This window comes from Theobroma umbraticum, unplaced genomic scaffold (genome assembly GCF_002168275.2).
Source record: "Theobroma umbraticum cultivar Fairchild unplaced genomic scaffold, ASM216827v3 scaffold_55.0, whole genome shotgun sequence".
NCBI lineage: Eukaryota > Viridiplantae > Streptophyta > Magnoliopsida > Malvales > Malvaceae > Theobroma > Theobroma umbraticum.
The window spans coordinates 858563-865355 of NW_018397270.1; positions in this window are offsets into that span (position 1 = coordinate 858563).

Below are 6793 nucleotides of genomic sequence, written 5' to 3' on the forward strand. Positions count from 1 at the left end.
AAATGAAGTTCTTATAGTGGGTCATGTTTAGTGAACTTGTTCTTTAACAAGCACCTACATATTATTATCAAGTATCCCATATACTTTAATCTATGAGTTCAATTATTTACTTCCCAAGTAAGAAGGCTTAGCATGTACCGATCTTTGAGCATTGTCAATGCCCTGTCTTAACAATACAATTACCAAGAACAATTTTAGGAACATGGCTTTAATGCATAGTGCTCTCATAATTATAACAACTTTACAATTCTCTTGCAAGGCCTTTACATTCCATGGGCTTCATCCAATTAGTACTTAATAATTCTTTATTATTGCACTAACATGAAGGAAAACCTCCATCACTAATAATTATATGATTAAATATGCATTAAATGATAATATATATTCCCTGACCAATCTAATTGGCTTAAAGGTATATACCAACACTTAACACATGTGCAAAAGTGAGAGAGGCTTTTAGCCCCTAAAAACTAGCCTCACATGCATTAGATTAATCAAACTTAACTCCTTTCTAAGTCAGTCTTATCAAAGGGGATGCAATCTTAGAAAAATCTTGTACAAAACATCTATAATATTGGACTAAACCTAGAAAGCTTCTAACTTTTGTTACAGATGTCAACCTAGGACAATTCTCCATAGCCTCCACTTTGTTGGGATCCACTTACACCCCTTGTTCTGACATGATGTGTCCTAAGAAACTAACTTTATTTAGCCAAAACTCACACTTCGAAAATTTAGTATATAACCTATGCTTCCTTAAGGTTTGAAGTACAATACTCAAATGTTGTGCTTGTTCTTCCAAGCTCTTAGAATACACCAATATGTCATTTATGAACATGACAATAATTTCATCCAAACATGCTCGGATGATTCAATTCATTAAGTCCATAAATGTTGCAAGTGCATTGGTGAGTCCAAACAACATCACAAAAAATTCATAATGTCCATAATGTGTGCGGAACGCTGTCTTATGTACATCACATTCTCTTATTCTTAATTAGTGATACCCTACGAGTAAATCAATCTTAGAGAAGCACACGACACCTTGCAATTAATCAAACAAGTCATCAATCCTTGGAAGTGGACACTTGTTCTTCACAGTAACCTTATTCAATTACTAATAGTCAACGCATAACCAAAAGCTACCATCCTTTCTCTTCAAGAATAGCATTGGAGCTCCCCAAGGCAAAACACTAAGGTGAATAAAACCTTTATTTAATAAATCTTCTAGTTGCTCCCTAAGCTCTCTCAATTTAATTGATGTCATTTTATAAAGAGGCATCAAAATTGGCTATGTATCAGGAATCAAGTCAATACAAAATTCAATTTCCCTCTTGGGAGGTAATCCAAGCAAGTCTTTTGGAAATACATACAGATACTCACCTATTATCAGAACACAATCCACACTCCTTTCTTTTATCGAAGTGTTTTTTATAATCACTAAGTACCCTCGACCTTCTTACCTTCACATTCGTATGGTGACTATGTTTGACACAACTCCCATAGATAGTAGGCTACCATGCTTGAACATCATAAATGAGGATTCCCTTAGAAACTTAAACTTCAAAAGCTTGGGGTAGCAGTCTACCTTAACAAAGTAGGATGCTAACAAGTCCATTCCCAATATCACATAAAAATACAAAGTTTGTAGCAACACAAAGTTTGCTAACATATCCTTGTCCTTTATGTGGACCACATAAAATTTACACACATACTTTACCACAAATATCACCTCTAAAAAAGTAGTTACAATCAAGGGTTCCTCCATATTACTACAAAACCAATGTAATTTGGGCACAAAGTGTGGGGACACAAAGAAATGTGTCAATCTATGATCAAACAAAACTAAAGCTTCGGTACCACAAATAGAAAATATACTTGTGACCACTACTTTAGAAGTTTGAGCATCTTGTGGTGTTAGAGCAAACACCCATGCTTGACCTCCTCCATCATAACCCAGTTGTGCTGGTCTACCTCAAAATGATGAGGCTACACCTTTGCCTTTGTCACCTCTAACATTCCTTTTAGTCGATCCAATTCTCGGTGGAGTATTGGACACTTGCCTTCCATATCCATGATTAACATCCACCGACTGCCTCTGTATAGGGCAATTCTGATTAAATGTCCAAATTGACCACATCCAAAGCGCAAACCAACTGCCTTGAGGCACAATCCATCATGTGTCTTCCCACAATAATTACACAAAACACTTGTCTGCTTGGGGCCCAGATTAAATGCTCCACTAGACTATTCTAGCCTAAATGGTGGGCTAAATGAATCATTATTTCTTAATGGCCTGTGCATAGGAGTGGTTTCCTCATGACTCTGATGCCATATAAATGTGGGAATTCTAGTCATGTTAGAATCTCTACGACTTTGTTTGCCTTGTATCCTAACTCTTCGACTTTTCCTCTCTCCATTCTGGATTCCATTCTCCTAGTCTCAATCAATCTAGCTGCATCCACTATTGCTTCATAGGTGGCAAACCTATAGAAGGCAAGAACTCAAATTAAAGGATCAATTAAGCCCCAAATAAATCTCTTGATCCTCTTTTGCTCAGTTAGGACCAAGTTGGGAGTATATCTTGATAATTGGGTGAAACAGACTTCGTACTTCATCACTGTCATGTCTAGGGTTTATGTCAATGTTTCTAACTCCTATGCCTTAGTGTCTCTCATGCTCTCAAGTAAGAATCGATCTAGGAAAGCTTGGATAAATTCTTCCCATGACATTGGAGCTAACCTTTATGGTCTTCTTTTCTTAAGTGACACAAACCATATTATGGCCACATTTTTTAATCTAAATCCCACCAATTCTACTAATTGATGTATGGAGCATCCCAAGGCTAAGCAAATACATTCCATGTCTTATAGAGTTTCTTACACACCTGAACTAGTAAAAGACAAGGGTTCTAATTTCATGAAATCCATCAAAGAAACCTCAGTAGCCCCTCTTGGATGTTCATAATGAGGTACATAATCCAGATCTTGTGAACTAAAGTCAACCTATTCCTAGAATTTGTGCTTGTCCTCTATTGTGAAAATCAGCAAATTCATTAGCCAAACTTTGCAACCTAGCTGCCAAATCTTCTAGGGTGACACCTCTTCTTATAGGGTAGTCATCCCCAACTCCCATATTTTCATCACCAGTTGGCACATAACTGGGTTCTGCATTTCGAGTGCGTTTAGCTGCTCAATTTCTACCATAGCTCTTTGACGTGGACACTCATGGTCATTCCATATGCTCACCCAAGGCATTATGCTCACTCGTAGCCCTTGAGGTAGCTTTTATCTTGAATGGCATCCTACTCCAAGATGAAGGAATACCATTTTTAAAATCTCAAAATCTTTTGTTCAAAATTCAAAGTCTAGAAATTCATAGGTAGGCTTATTAAGACTTGGGAGTTTGTGTAGCCTCTTACTCATAATTTGTGCTATTGTCACAAACCATTAACAAGACTCTACACTAAACTTGACACTCTGCTAACACACATAAGAGAACCTAAGACAGTCTAAACCTAAGTGCGTTGATACCAACTTTGTCACGACCTAGCTCGAGGACCTCCCATTATCACATGAGCCAAAGCAAGCCTTAGAATAAGAATCTTATAACACATAGCCAAGGGATTTATAACAAGCTATCCATAAATAAAATCCAAGTTCAAACATAAGTTATTATCCCTAGCATATAAATTCATACAAATGTTTATAGGGCCATACTTGACCATTGAAGGTGGGTTTGTACATATTATGTCACGACTCAAATTTGGGGGTCTGTGACCAGCGTATGAGCCCAGCAGGCAAGCCCATCAGACCCACGCAAGACTGAGACTCCACAACCATATAACTCAAATGCCAAAGGATTTATAATCAAATATTCACAATAATTTCAAATATATTACATTATCCTTGGCTCACAATCCATACAATATTCATAAGGCTATATAGTGGCCATCAAATTAGGTTCGTACATAATAACCCTTATACAGTTCAAATGGTACATCGTGCCTAACATACTTCACAAACTAATCAAACTGAAAGGCAGAGGCTTACACATACTTAGCGAAGCGACATGTTGGGAGAGAAAGACCTATCGGATACCAATTATGTGTCCATCCCATCGAATATACTTATCATATAACCCCATGGCTTCTCTTATTAGTACATGGTACAATAGAGGGGTAAGTCATCTAATACTCAGTGAGGAGATGCTATCACAGCTTAATATTTCATATGTATAAATATATATATATCTAGGCCCATCTAGGCATAATATATTCATATTTAAACATCTTAAATTCAAAAGTGCGAGGATCATCCTAATATCCTACATGCACAATTCATCGTAGTCAAACTCGTCGAATCACATATCAACAGCGTATCATATATATAGATATATATATATCTAGGCCCATCTAGCCATAATATATTCATATTCAAACATTTTAAATTCAAAAGTGCGAGGATCATCTTAATATCCTACATGCACAATTCTTCATAGTCAAACTCACTGGATCACATATCAGCAGCGTATCATATCCATAAATTTCCAAGTTCTATGTCATCACAAAAATTTATATCAATTAAAAGCTTAACTTTGAAGCTATTATCATCAAACTAGGCTTCATAAGCATTCTATCAAATATCATTCTTAGTTAGTAACCACTATTTCATATTAAAATCAGATCATGACATTTTTGATGCATGTTATCATAATTAAATGAAATCGAATGAGTGGGCCTGCCTTGGACATAGTCAGATCAAGCACAATGGCCAATTGGTAGAGAAACAAATCTCACGCAGGACAAAGTTAACTGGGCGGAGAATAGATCACGCACAAGCTGAAGCAATAGGACGAGAATCAAGTCATCGACCAAAGTAAACTCTCGAAGTTTACTATCACCTGAGTAATCTTAACGGATGGCATCAAAGCACTACAAGTGAGAATCCCAAGCAAGATTAGTGCCTCCATTCCTACTTAGCATTATCCCTGCAGGCACACACATAGTCACAGGGCATAGAATCCACTTAACTTGAAATCATATCAACGTTCAAAATTCATTCCTCAGATGGAACACATAACTACAAATTAGGCCATCTTGCCTATGATATTCCATATATCTACATCAAATCACATTCAAAGTCATCGAGCTTCAGTCATCTTTAAGCTTGTTATAATTTTAATTGGCTTTAAATTTGTAAGGCATCATCAAACAAAACACAATCAATCTCTAGGCCCTCATGCCCATAACTCCGTATAGGTATTAATCATATTCAATCATATCAATGATGGCTTAACAGCCATATACATATCCTCAAATTAACCATAAATACATGGGCATTCATGCATATATCATTTCCACAAACAATCATGGCTCTTCGGCTTCACATAACTAATATCATTTCAGTTGTTGTGCCATTATCCCAATTGCACATCGTGCCCATATGCCTAATTGGGCTGTCCATTCATCATAATCAGGCATAGTCCTCAATTCATAATTTGTATCACACCATGGCTAGACCTCTTGCTCTAGGTCCTACATACATGGGTTCCAGCACAAAGCCACCATGTGGCTCACCACTAATCACACGAACACAAATTTTTTCTTTTAAATAACTAGTTAGCCTAGGCATCTTCATCTAGGCACATAATCATACTTGTTCTCTAGTTTAGGCACATACATCTAGCAAACATACATATACACACACTCATAAAAATATATATTATACATATCATTTCTCTAGTGTAGGCATTCTCATTTAGGCATACACACAATATTTAAGTACCATGGCAGCACATACATTATGCAAAATGCATCACATGCATTTAATTAAATCTCACTCACCTTGACAATCGAAGGTGCATCCTTAGACAAGCTTCGATTCTTAGTCTTTATTTTGCCCTTGGATAATTCAGAACATTACAAAAATATTTATTTCCTAGTTTTCAAAAATATCCCAACTTTTCAAAAATACCCAAATTCAATATATAAGCTCAATTTTCCAACAAATGAGCTAAACCCTTACCTTAGAAACTGAGTTGCCCAAATCCAAGCTCTGAATCTCCAATAACCTTAAAGGGAGAGAGTTTGGCCAAATCTAAAAATACTTAGATATGAGGTTATTAATTGATGAAATCGAAAATCAATTAGTAAAATGCGTAATCTTACCTCAAGATCATTCCCAAGCTTTGATCTAGCTAAAATCGACTCCAAATAGTATTTGAGGGCTTAGGGTTCGAAGAGGGTAGAAAGAGAATGAGTGAAAGAGTTAAGAGAGAATGAGGTGGAATGCCCGTTGACCCCTTTTTATTTTTACTTTTCCTCTCTAATGTATTGATACATTTGGCAATGTATCGATACATTGGCCCTAATTTGGACTACATGTATCGATATATTTAGGTAATGTATCGATACATTTTGGGCATAATGCTCTTGAGTACCGTCTGCTTTAAATGTATCAATACATTAAGACAATGTATCGATACATGTTCATCTTTGCAAGAAGGTATCGATAAATTTGCACAAACTCATCAAACCACCAGGCCACTATCACATTTAGGCCATATTGAAAATTCAGGGTGTTACATATTAACCTTTATACAAGTTCATAAGCCACATAGTGCCTACAATATCCAAAATACATTAATTCTAAACTTTAAAATTTCAAATGCGAAAGCTAGCGAGGACCAGACTAGCCTAGTAACCAAAATGGGGAACCTCTCAGATGCCATAGCCTAGTGACCAAAATAGAGAACCTCCTAGATGCCAAAATTCATCCATCCAAATGATGAT